Genomic DNA, 13,858 nt, shown 5'->3' with positions numbered 1-13,858 from the left:
AACACTAGAAATGAAACAAAGCAACATCAAGCTCACCTGTTTTGCATAATGTAGTCCTTTTACCTTGTGGCCATTCTGTTTTTTTCCCACTCAGATCTAAGAATTCAAGCTCTACTACTGTATATGTCATGAAAACATGGAGTGGTACCTTCCAGGGTCTCCATCATGCTCTACCATGGCATAATTTACCTGGTGCACCTTTTGTTTTTTTCTACATCTTTTTTCAGCAAAGTGGGGTTGACTGTGTCACAGAGCTTCCATTTCATCCCTGTTCTCTTTGCTCTGTACATGCCTATTGAGATCCTCATATACACACTTGAATTTACCTTACTGGTGCCTAGCTGAAGTTTCACACACAAACAGGTCAAACTTTAACACACCCCATTTTTGCCTGAAACTCTTGCCTACAGTACAGTAAGTGCCTCTGTGGAATTTTTATTTGCTAATACTTTCTTTGAGAACAATATCTTGACAGTCAGCAATGAAAGTTTGATTTTAAAAAATTATGAAAAGGTTGAGGAGTTTCAAAGAGCCTTCCAAGCATTCAACCTATCTGTAGCAATAGAATATACAGTATGTAGCTAATCTTTTTACACATTCCTTGTGAACTTGAGGACTCGATGAACGCGATTCATATTCATCACAGACTTTTTTAAAAGGTCTGGTTACACAGTTAAGTCTGATGGTCACTAAGGTGGTAATTACTCTTTCTATTAAAGTTTGATTTTTTTCTTATTGTATTTTGCCATCTGCTGATTACATATTGTAATTGCAATATTAATTGTGAAAAACATCTGTCAAAATTCCTGTACTCCTGGTAATGTGTACTTCATTATGCAACTATCGCAGAGTTACCATTTTGACAGTGAGGCACTGCATTTTTGTGGCATGCTTTTAGATGCTGTATAAAACAAAAAAAATATTAAGCTGAAACATCATGTTGCAGTTTTTCCATGTTCCTTATTCATATTGCAGTAATACATTTGTGTCACATATTTAATTCAGGATATATGCGTTTCATTTTCCAAGACGACAGCGCTTACATAGAAAATCATTATTTGGTGGATACATAAGTGTAATTGCAATGCAATTACTTTTCTGGAAGTGCTTTTTGTGTGATATCTGAGAGTAGAAAATGATACTGAATAATAGAAAACAATATCATTTAGTACAAAATATATTTGCTAGGGAAAACTCACACTATTCAGGTTGATTAAAGTGATGAGTTTGAAGTCATATTGCAGTATAAAATTGTTGATATTATTATCCACATTATTCATGCAGATAAGCCTCAGGCTATTATATTACTGAGCTTGGTGCCTTTGAAGTATCTTTTTTAACTCATTAATCTTAAGTAACTTATCTTCTAAACATTAAAACTCTGGAGATTTCAGCCATCACACAGTACAGGTAGTCTGAAAAAAGTGGTGGTAGAGTACGCTAACAGCTAATCAATTCAGGAATTCACTGCATTCACTTTAGAACTTTTTATTTTGAAATGTTCCATCATTGATTGAATTAAACAGGGAATAGTGCTTTTGTGAATACAAAATCAAACACATTTTGTGAAATTACTTTTCTTATTTCACTAAGTGAAAAGGGGCAGGGGTGGAGAGTTATATAAGACCTTTCTATATACTGTATATATTCTAAAATGAAAGAAATATGAAAAGCTTGTAAAAAGCGAAGATTAAAAGCAGGATGAATAATCCTAATTAATTTATATTTTTTCTAAGAGATGTGTACAATATTGTCTGTATTTAACACACACATATAAAGTCATTATCTTTCATTTAAAACATTTAACGTCTTGTCATACTTTCTACATTTCATTATAGATATATTGAGCCATGCAGTATGTTTGCTCGGTAAAACAGCACATAATGTAAGGAATTATGAAAGTTGTTAATTTATTGTACTTAAAATGGTGGTGGATATTAAGTATTATCTCAGGTTGTGTAATTTACCCATATTTATCTGCTTAAGTATTTCACAAAAATACATTCAGTTTTTCATTAGTAAAGTGCAAGGACTTTTGTGTCACTACAGATTTTTTCCACACATTCTATCATTTAAAATACATTCCTGATAGTGATTCACTAAACATGGATAGCACAATGAGATACGCTCTGTTTAGGTCATCATAGGAATATGTTTGGGATGGAAGATATCTGAAACTGTGTTTTGGACAAATAAACCATTCCAATATGCATATAGTACAATAAAATCCAAATTTATAAAAGGGTTTCTTTGTTCTTTGAACAAACAACCAAAATGTATTCAGAATTCAAAGAGATCCATACTTCCTTGGCTTTGATATCGGCTGTTTTCTAGTATCCTTGAAATATGACAAATAACCTCTAACTTGAAGACTCACCAGAAAGCAAATACATTTACATCCCCCTACACCATACTAAGCCTTGAATCAGAACTGTAGAGATTATTTTTTATTTTGTTGTTCCCCAAAGACATTTTGCACCAGAACCATACCAGTCCTTAAAACAAACTGAAACACTTACAAAAAGTGAGATGCTTTCTTTTTGTATTGGCATTCATGAGCTCTTTGAAATAGCCATGAGTTGAATTGATACTCAGGAGTAAAAGTACCCAAATGTCTATTGGCTGAAAGAATAAAACAAGATCTAACAACATCTTAAGCAGCACAGTGTTCAGTCAAACATGATCCTAAAAGAGCAGTGTAAGAACCAGGCTGGCCAGACCCTGTGATGTATAACTTCTTGGTGTTTCTCAGGGACTATTTGTTCTATTGATTAAAAACTTTAAAAGCATAATGAATACCCTTTGGGAATCTGTGGAAGGCTCTTGACTTTTGCTCTATCTCTCTGTCAGAAATATCTAGGCAACAAATTATGCACATTAGTGTCAGAGATGGAGACTGAAGCAGTCATTTCTTCACACTGAGAGCAATAACGCAATATTTCAGAGTTCCTCAACAGTCAAATGTCTCACAGATCACTCACTTTGTAAACACCTGTAGCGTGAGACTGGTGGACATGAAAAACAGGTAATGCTAAAGAATGAGAACAGCCTTTGGGATAACCGTAAGAATTCTCAGTTTTATTCCATTCAGACTACCTTGAGAATGAACATTTGTTGCTAGATTGAATATGCAAAGCTATCATTGACAAGGGGAAACTATTTTTTATGAAAAAAATCTAGGCTCTGCAAGTTGGCATCAGTAACCAGTCTGAGATGAGCTGACAGATGAACCCACCAACATTTCTAGATCCTCAGAAAAACTAATGAACTCTCTGAAATGATAATCATCTTTCTGAAACTGTGCAAAATGTCTAAATGGGCAGTTAGCATCATGAGTAGATGAACACTGATTAATTTAGTATTTTGGTTTTGATATTGTTCTCAGAAATAATTTTTCAAATGAAGAACTTACAAAGTTAGCTAAGGGGGTTAATGAGATCTATTTCTTATCACTTTATACCATTCATCTGCAATCTACTGCTGCAGGCAACCCAATTATAGTAACTATTGCCATCTGGAGATGAAGCAACTGAAGTTGATTAAAATAAAAATATGCAAGCAGATAAACATGAAAATGTCACCATTAAGAATTCATTAAGCTTTAACCACAACACTGAAAATGAGAATGTTTCTGTGAATTCATAAGTATAATCTACACACCTGGAATTAGTTTTGGACGTTATATGGCTCACATAAGTTAAAAATAACTTTAAGAAAGGACAAGCTGTCTTTCCCATGCATGTCATGATTTATGCAATAGCTATGTTACAAGTATTCCAAATCATGCTAAAGATAAATATTATTTTAATATATACATTTCAAGGCAAGAGTTAAGATGACCTAATATGACCGGCATACTATAGTACCTTTCACAGGGTTAGTAACACATGAAATGAGTATGATGCAACAGTATACAGAAACCGCTTTAAAGCAATATTAAAAAAAAGAATAATATAACAGCATTTATTCACGCTTAAATGAAGTCTGCTGTGTAAAACTTCATAATTCTGTGCGTTAGCATTGTTACAATGTATACATACTTTAAGAATCTTTCCAGTTTTGTACAGTATGTTATACATAATGACAGAATTCACATAGACGGCTTAGATATCAGCCATCCAGCTATTTATCATAATTACAGCACATTGTCATTCTAATCATATCAGCTCATGATGGAAAAAAATGGTCTGAAATAAACAAGCATTTAACTTACCCACTGCACGCTCTTATTTAGACATCTTTTTCATTCCCTTTGATCCAGAATCTCAAGTTTATCTTCTGCAATTTTTTCCTGCTTCTCAGCAGCCCTGCTTGCCAGTAACTCTATACATAAGAAAGCAAATTTTCCCTGTGCTTTTTATTAGCCCACCAAACTGAAACATCTGAGTTTTCACTCCTGGAAGAGCCGGTGCATCACAGTACCTCTACCTATTCACTTGCACTGGCTGCTGTAGCACAGCTGAGTTTCTCAATAAAATCCTGGCAGGTTACAATGAAAGCAATGATTCAAACAATACCCCTTGGTAATGTAATAATTCAAGCGCTCGATTATATGTCACTGTGCATTGCAATGGGAAAGTCCATTGGGAAGCAGTGGGAGACCTTCTTTAGAAAAGCATTAATCCAATCTGGATCACCGCCTTTGATTTCAAAAGATATGGTACGTCTCTTTACTGCAGCTTACAGTCAGTACAGGGCTCGACACATGGTGCATTCTTTATTTATGAGATAAAAATCACATAAAGGGCACCACATACAGAAGTTTACACGGACTGAACACCAGCAATGCAGAGAGGTTGTGGCTTTTCCACATCAACGTTTAGATAGCCAGCAGAGCCTTTTGTTCGGAGACAAAATAGTCTGATTTGTATTATAGGAAAAGCAGCATGAAGTAGGATCTTAAGCACTGAGCAGAGCAAGTGCTTTAGAGCCAGCTAGGCAGAAGCAGCTGTGGCTGATGCTAAAGTAAAGATTTTAGGTATTTGCATAAGAAAGACCAATGCATTAAAGTAAATGCTGCAATGTACTGTAGACAGTACTTGGCTTCTGGCTGTGCTACACACACATTGCAAAGCCAATAACTTGTTTTAGTGCGTGTCCACCCTCCGACTTGATAATACTTTTGTGCTAAGACAGTAGACATGGTTTTCATGTCTGTAAGGTACTTTTAGTTAAAGTAGGATTTTTATTTTTTTACATTAAATGGATATTATGGGGAGGAGGGTTTGTGGTTTCACAGTATAGTGTTAATGTTTGAGGAAAAATAGAATTCAATGACGTTCTGACTTTCACTTTTCAGTCCAAAAAATCAAATTAATTTTACTGTGTGAAAGTACATGCATGTACATGTACTGTGCAGTATGTACATGTGATTGGTACATTCAGATCCAAAGTAAAGTTGTGACATTTTATTTTCATGTTTTAAATCAGTTCCATCCATTTTTAAGAATCTCTTTGGAAAATAAAAATAAACATTATTTCATACAGTTTCTCTGAAAGCAATCATCTCCACGCACCTAAGTACTCCTGATTTAAAATTTAATGGAGAGTTCCTCATGATTCAAGATGATGAAAAGCTTTCAAAAAAAACATTTTATTCAGAGGGCTTTGCTGCCTCGAAGAGTTGGGCCCTGAGTTCAGTTCCAGACTTGGGGTGCTGTTTGCGTTGCTTTTGTCTGTGTTCCCCATGTTCATGAAGGGTTCCTTCCACAGTCTAAAAACATACTGGTAGGTTAATTGGCTTCTGGGAAAAGTGGCCCTGGTATGAGTGTGTGTGTGTCTGTGTGTTTACCCTGCGATAGTTGAGCAACCCGTCCAGACTATACAGGCTCACCTGTGACCATAAATTGGATAAAGCAGTTAAAAATGGATGGATGGTTATTATTCAGAGGGGGTTTTCTTGTTATTATCCCACTTTTATGATTATAGAATTGGTCACCTTTAATTAGAAGTTCGACTGTGAATATCTAGGAATGGTTAAATCCTGAGTGCAGCTCATGGGATCTCTCAGCACCAGGAATCTAGCAACTCTCAACACCATTGGCACTCGCAGGCATGAGGAGCTCTCAGTTTGGGACACACATTTTCTCCAAACAGCATTGAACCTGAGAGGTGTCACGATCGTAAACCCCTCCTCTTAAGGACGCTCCAGCCCTTCCTTCTTTTCTACTCATCTCCCGCACCTGCCTCCGGTTCCATCCCCCTGTGCTATATAAACCAGACGTTCCTGCCTATCGGGGCTCAGCTTTGGAAGATGGACGCCTGGAAGCCCACCTACCCGTGACCACCAGCACACCATGTACTGTACACGCCCCCTGTTTTCCTTCCAGCCCCTAGCATGCCTACTTCCCCGTGTTTTCTTCATTTCCCCCCTGATCGTGTTGTCTGCATAGGGTCCTGAAAGAACGCTTCATGACAAGAGGGCTATTATACCTGTGATATGGTTCAAAGGTCATTGGAGTCCGCCTACACTTCCACATTCTCCCCTGTGTGTATTTGCCAGGTATGTAGTTGCTAAGAGAAATGTGAAAAACACAGAATTCCAAACTAGGTGGGTATAACAGAAATAATTGGTCATTCTAAATAAAAAAAACAATGGCAAATGTATAGTATGACTATGTGATGGATTATTTTTTCTTATAGAAAAACAGAGTACATTGCATTTTTTGCATTACAATTCAGGATTCTCTCATCAGATGCCTAACAATTTACAATTGCACAAATGCTGAGCATGGTTTTCCCTTATTTTAGAAGCATGCTGTTAGCTTTCTTTTTTAATTTAGTCTTTCGAAGCATACTTATGGCGGTTTAATTTGGCCTCCTTTTTCTGATGTGATCCCTATACCATAATTTGGGCTTGGAGTTTTTGGAGCCACTTATTTAACAACCATCACTATGCTGTATTGTATTAATTTCATTGAGTCAGATACTGTAATACTGTAGCTACATTTTACACACAAAAGTGTGAAGAGTAACAGTTTCTATACTTAAATCACAGTTCTTTTTTATCCAATAATATCACAGTTATTATGGCTATAAATTGAAATTATCAACAGGAACGTGTACAACAGCAAAAGAAAAGCTTTGCTTTTTTAAGAGATACAAAATACTGAAATCAGAAAATGAGTAACATCAGTAAGCTGTAATTGTCTATATTTAAATTATGTACAGTGAAAAAATAAGAAAAAGCAGTTTGCAAGGAGCAGGAAAATGATGCTTACAGTTCAGTGAATGGGGTGCCCAGTGTATTCAGTTTTCTTGTTTAATTTAATCATTGTCAGTTAGTTTATCTATTTTTTTCATGGGTTAATGTTGCTTTGTGAAAGCCCATAAAAAGAAACAGTTCTTTCAGCACCTACATTGGTTACCAAGAATTGGTAACAACTGACAAATATTGTATAGCCTTTCTTGTTGAGAAATAGTTTTTCAGCTTCACTCCAGAATTCATCCAAATACATTCCTTTGCCATTTTCATTTCCATTGTGTTTGTACTTGTCCTCTTCACATTTACATTAATCATTAAAGTCAGAAATATAATCTAACAGGAGGGTATTTACATCCAGACTGCACACTTATTTTGGTTCAGAGGTGCTGACTACCTTGAGAAATCTGTGCTCTGGTTGAATGAAATCTGTATTGTTTTGTAATTGACCCCGGCTGTTTATCATGCTGTCTGCACTGTGCATCTGCTTTGCCAATGTTTGTTATACATTTAGGAATTCCTAAGTTTTATAAAATGATCCATACCATCTAAATTAACAACTTTCAAAAGACTCATATTAGAACAAGAATTTTGAAATACAAAGCTGACTTTCCAAAAGCATGTTTCAACACATTTAACACCACTGTATTTATTGAGATAACCATCTTTGTTTCCTTAAAGCTCTGGTTCTGGTTTTTAGCTCTGCCTAAATGTATTTTTTCAGGGCTAGGTGTATCAAATGGTCTCCTCAGCTGTGCTATGTCTTATGGAATTATGTTCTTAAAAAATATATTTGAAATATTACTCTGCAGAGGTACACCATGTGCCTATCGTGTTGTACAGTACATGACTCAGGAGGAGGATTTATGGTAGAGTACATCCTTTCTGTTTGACTGCACACAGGTGTTCTTTCAAACACATGACCCTGATTAGAAAAAGTTTGAAATCTTTTTTACGGCTGGAAAAAATCTGTCTGCTTTGGGAAAATTATCTGTCCATGTTTTCTACACAAGGGTTAGAATATGGGCATTAAATGTGAAATGTATTGAATTTGCTAACAAGATCATGTCATTGGTACTACTGTATCTGCAACAAATACAGTCACATTTTTTAATTAATCATCACATGCATCCAAATATTCCACAATGCCCTGTGCCACTGAGTAATTTCCTGTGTGCACATAAGATGCATTTGCTTAAATAACTGTAATTTCACCTATATTTGATTGTTCTAGTAGAGCAAAAAATAATAAAAAATAGGGAAAGCATCGTGATTTTTACATCATTTTTACATTGGTATATTCATCAGCTACTACAGGTATGCATTTTGATCAGTTCTTTAGTTTAATTTATATGCATATCAGCAGTCTGCTGCAAATGCTCCTTTCTCAGTTGACTTGCTGTAGGACTTGGCCCAATGTCCATTGTATGTCTATTGAGAATTCAGATTTGTAATTCACAATATTAGTGCACACACCTGTCTCTTTCAGATCCTAAATTACAGCTGCTTGTGTTCCAAGCTTTCTTTTCCCATGAGTTCTTTTACAGAGACCATCCCCCCTCCCCCCCCACCAGTGTCAATCTCTACCTTTCTTTGTCTGTCTAATGTTATCTTTCGATAGTAGACTAATGATAAATTGATATTTTTTGCAAAATAGGTTGTAGTTGTAAAAACTATACCAGATGGATAAGTGGCACTCTGTATCTCGACCAATTAAATACTTTTTTGATTTAGTCCCTGTGTCCAATTTTCTTGTTGTGATGCTTTCAATAATTGTATTATCCAATAAACACGTCATATTTAGTTTCTAACCATATTATTAATAACAGTTCCTGTGCTAATTACCAAATGATTGCTGAGATTAGAGTGCATACAGGGACACCTGGAGGATAACGATTGAACAGCAGGTTAGGAGCCCAAGATCAGAAATGGTCAAGAAAAAGAGGTCCTACCCATAATATTGCAAACAGAATATTGTCAGTTTATCTATTGATCTGCCCATCTGTTTAAACCAGGTTTTCCATTTATGAAATGTTAAGGCTTAGCTTAATATGAGGACTTAAGGAGCTTGCTCCTGGAAATGATAAGGGAATGAAACAAGAAAAAATGTATAGTACAATGTTACATTTATTTAGGAGAATGACTAGAGTGTTTGTTGTTGTTACCTCTTAGAGGATATGGTATACCAATAAGAAAAAATACCTGAAAACCATGTACCTTTTTCGTATAAAACAGTATTTGTTCAGTTTCAAAATAGTGATTGGTGTGATTTATTAAGTTAAGTTAACCAGTTATTGAAATAATGATTTGAACCATTCTCTCATGTCTTCACCGATAAATTTTCTAGTGCATTACCATATTGTTTTTATTTTCAACTTGTTCAAATTTCACACATTACTTTTACAGTTTGGTCAAGAAATGATCACTGCTGCATTTTTTCCAAAATAGTTTGCCTAAAAGATCCTGTGATTTGTAGTTAATAAAAATAATCAAGGTAGGTTTTTCTTGAGTCTTCTATATAACAGGCACATTCCTTGAACTGGGATCTTTGTATTTTATATCCCAAATGAGTTCTAAACAATACAATACAGAAGAGTATAGGGTTTTATTCACAAAATGTAAGGAGATGAGCTGCAAATGCATTTCCTTGAGATATGAGTGCACCAAAATGAAAAATACGGTAGGTCGACATTGTACTGTTAATGATCACTCTCTTCCACTTCTACAGAAAAAAAATGTGCTATATTCAGCAATGGGCGATGATGCTGTTATCAGCATTAGACTATTGCTGCAGCATACATCTCTCTTTTGAAAGATATTGTCTATTCCTTCTTCAGACTAAGAGGAGAAAGACTAAAACAACTTGCTTTTGACATCCCATCAATGCACTGTGCCTTATCTTTTCCATTTGCTGCTGAAGACAATTACACGACCAGCTTTATTCATACACGTCTGGCAGACAATTAGTCTCAGCCACCCTCACACTCTGTGTGTGTGCTGGTGAAGAAGAGTCAAGACAGTGCAGGTTCATTAAGGGAATGAGAAAATTGACTGTGAAATGGAAACAGGCTAAGTAAGGTCATATTTCAAAGACACAAACACAGCACACTCTGTTATGTTGTAATAAGCTGCTCTCTCTTTAATCTTCACAACCAAAATTGTCCTTTCTAGTTCAAACGCGACAACAAGGAGCTCTGTTTTTCACTTCACCTGCAGTCGTGACAATGCTGAGCAGTATGCTCCAATGCTGTAGGCTATTTGCGTTCACTGGAGTAGGTCTTATTAATGCAAGAGATCATTTGTCTTGGTAACAAGATGAAAATCTAAACATTAGTAATATGCAGGCTTGTAAAGACACATTTAAAAAATGATTGCTGCCCTGCACATGATACAGCAGGCATTCATTATAGCCTGCTTGATATTTTATTGCTACCCACAATTAAATTATGTCTCGCATCTCTTGAGAGAAATGCAGAAATGATAAGGCTTATAACTCAGCCCGGGCTTCCAATTTTGAAGCACAGGGACTAAATATTGTAATCATTTCTTGGAAATATTCCCTGTGCATTTGGCTGGAACCAACTGACTGAATGTAGTGGGATTTTCCATAAGTACTAGGTGGTAGACCTATTTCTGCCAAGTATTGTTGCGATAATAAACACCCACTGCTGATAAAAAAAAAAGATAGGGTAATGCAATTTCTCTCACTATCCATGGAAAATAAAAAGTGCTTTCTGGTCCTTAAGGTAAAAATAGCTCCCCTGTAAGCTGCCAAACTATATAAAAACACAAAAACATGTCATGAAAGAGTTCATGTGGGATGAAAGGTAAAGCACAGAACTTTTTTTGACATTAAGATCATTACATGCTGTGCTGTCTATTTCCTGTAAGGTTCACAATAGGAACAAAACAAAAGTATGATGAAACCAACACAATCATCTTAAAGTTTGTTTTAAAGTGCTAGTTCTTACATGTTCCCACATTGAACTGGTATTACTGTATAGTCTTTGAAGCAAAAGTCAGCTTACATATTTCACATAGATAAAATGCAATTATGAAAGTAAATGCTGTGAGACTAACCTGTAATGAAGTAATCTTGTCTGTCTTGCAAGGAGGCTTCAGGTATTTTAAACCTAATGTCCACAGTGCCATTTTGCATGGCTGCTATATCCAACCCTTCATCAGAGAGAGAGCTGAAAAGAAATGAGGTCATTTCCTTGTGTGTCTAATGACGTACTTCAGGCAAGACAGGTTGGTCAGTTTCCCTGACTAGTAGAAATTAATACATTGTTACTTTTCCCAGTGTTGCATTGCTGTTTCAATCAACTATATAATTACAAAGAGGCTATTTGCTAAGGTAGATTTGCTTTGAACAGCGTCAGTCTCTGCAAATGTCTTTGCACTCCTGGATACTTTTTCCATCATATAGTAAATATGAGCCTGAAACACTTACCTGTCACAATGAAGTCATCTGTTTTCCTTTATTAAATCTTTTTTTAACACTGTATAGATCTGCAGGACATTTTTTTTCTTTTTCAGAATGTGAAGTCAGCAAAATACCTCTAATAGCTTTCATATTTCAGTCTAATAGAACACAGTTGCATGGCTAAGCCACCCACCTACTTTTAATAACAGCACTATTGCTCAGTGCCTGAAAACATGATGGTCTGTGCATAACCGTGAATAGCACAGCCACACAGTGGAAAATAAGAAGGAAAGAATTGTGATGAAAATGGCAAAGACATTCTCATTTTCAGCCTAGCATCAGAGTAAAAATCAGACAAATGGATTTGAGCAGCAGGAGATGAAGCATCTTGGATCCTTAGATCTAGAATAGATTTTGTTGATGACGCTCTCACAATAACCAAATGAAAAAATGACTTATTTGAAAATGTTTTACTTAAAAAAAAATATTGGTTTCCACTAAAAAAGATATCACACATTTCATGGAAACCTGAGCTCCCATTCTTGCTACTAGTACTGTTATTATTGTTGTTGTTCAAGCTACAAAGGTGGAGCACTAATTTTTTGTTTGGCTTGAATTTTGGGGCAGTGTGGTAACATAGTTGTTAGCACTGCTTCCTATTAGGGCTGGGGCCCTGGGTTCAATTCCAGACCTGAGGTACTATCTGTGTGGAGTTTGTATGTTCACCCTTTGTATACTGCTGTGCTTGTCTGTGTCTGTATGTGCCCTGGACTGTTATCCCCATCAGGGTGTATCCTGTCTTACGCCCGTTGGTTGCTAGATTAGGCTCCAGCTTCCCCGTGACTCTGAATCAAATAAAAAAGGTGGAAAATGGATGGATTTTTCACTGAAGCCAATAAACCTACCAGTATGTTTTTGGACTGTGGGAGGAAACTGGAGCACCAAGAGGAAACATAAGCAAACAGGAGGAGAACATACAAACTCCACACAGATAGCAGGATAACACCTCAATGTTAACCACTGCACCACCCCACTGTCTGGTTTGGATTTTTTACATCATTTCAAGGATATGAAAGATCTTCTTTGAAAGCAGATGAAGTACTAATCTGAATTAGGTGCACCACATTAGCTTATGAACACATCCCAATGTGTAGATGTTTTCAGAAAAGTATGATCATTCACATTGTTTGGCCACCAACCATTCAAACTACTGTTTCCCTGAAACTGTCTGGCTGACTGAAGTTCAGCTTTGTATTAGTGAAGTAGAACTGGTTCTTTCTGAAACTATTGCTGCACAAGTTGCTACAGTACATTAAAAACCATGCTTGTATTGGCCAGTCAAATGTATATAAACTATATTGTGATATAAATCTACACTGGATTATTTCAGGCTTAAGAATCCCAATAGCAGCCTGTGGGAGTTACAACCAAATAAATTTCATTAGTCACATCATTTGGAAAATGCAAACATTTCAGATTCTGATTTTTCTTAATTACCCAGTTATAATGTTTAGATATCTTTGTCCTAAGCAAGAATGGAACTGTTTGTTTATGTAATCATAAAGTTATTCATAAAAAGATTCACCTTTCATCATTCCAGATTTCTTTTATTAACATTGTACTTTTCTGTTTATGATGTAGTTGTTATATACAGTACTGTACACTTCCATATACAGTTCTTAAAAATGTTTATAGTACTGTGTGTTTCTTTATTTATTTTTTATTTATAGATAGAATAATCTTGACTATGTGAATAAGAGCTTATTACATGAAAAACACAAAAACTGAGATTTGTCTGCCCATTCCATTATCATCAGGATCCCAGCAGACACACAGTGTATGAAGATTCTGTCCCACATCTACTGTATAGAAAATATGGTGCTTTTCCAATGTCCAAGCAGATCTACTGATAGGATTAAGAAATGTTACAATATTATTTTTATTTCTATTCTTGACTTAAGTAACTAATGGAAACATCTGGTATCTGCATAAATCTAGATTGTAATCGTGTTTCTTGGTATTAGAGTAAAGGTGTAACTGTTTTACTATACTGTACATCAGAGTTATTTTTAAATATATTCATTTTCTTGTAGCATTTCTGTAGCCTTTTCCAAGATAAGAACAGGGTTTAAAAATTGTATAGTGTGAAGTGGATGTTTGTAATTTCTGTAATTTAACCCAAGAAATGTTATCAGCTCCATGGAAACAGGGCATAAAATTAGCCAACACTC

At 35.7% G+C, this 13,858-nt stretch overlaps 1 protein-coding gene across 2 annotated transcripts in view; it reads right to left on the bottom strand.

Moving 5' to 3' along the window:
* Positions 1-11,382, bottom strand: part of LOC102697701 (retinoic acid receptor beta) — a 246,308-nt gene extending 234,926 nt beyond the window's left edge. The window contains exons 1-2 of one of the 2 annotated variants that reach the window (XM_069195083.1): positions 11,282-11,382; positions 4,214-4,323 (exon numbers count right to left, since the gene is read on the bottom strand). The gene's annotated coding sequence lies outside the window, so the exon portion shown is untranslated. The remainder of the gene's footprint in view (positions 1-4,213; positions 4,324-11,281) is intronic. The other variant, XM_069195084.1, reaches the window with a different exon arrangement.
* Between the last annotated feature and the right edge of the window lie 2,476 nt (positions 11,383-13,858).

This window comes from Lepisosteus oculatus, chromosome 10 (genome assembly GCF_040954835.1).
Source record: "Lepisosteus oculatus isolate fLepOcu1 chromosome 10, fLepOcu1.hap2, whole genome shotgun sequence".
NCBI classification, from domain to species: domain Eukaryota; kingdom Metazoa; phylum Chordata; class Actinopteri; order Semionotiformes; family Lepisosteidae; genus Lepisosteus; species Lepisosteus oculatus.
This window is presented reverse-complemented; position numbering and strand designations above follow the sequence as displayed.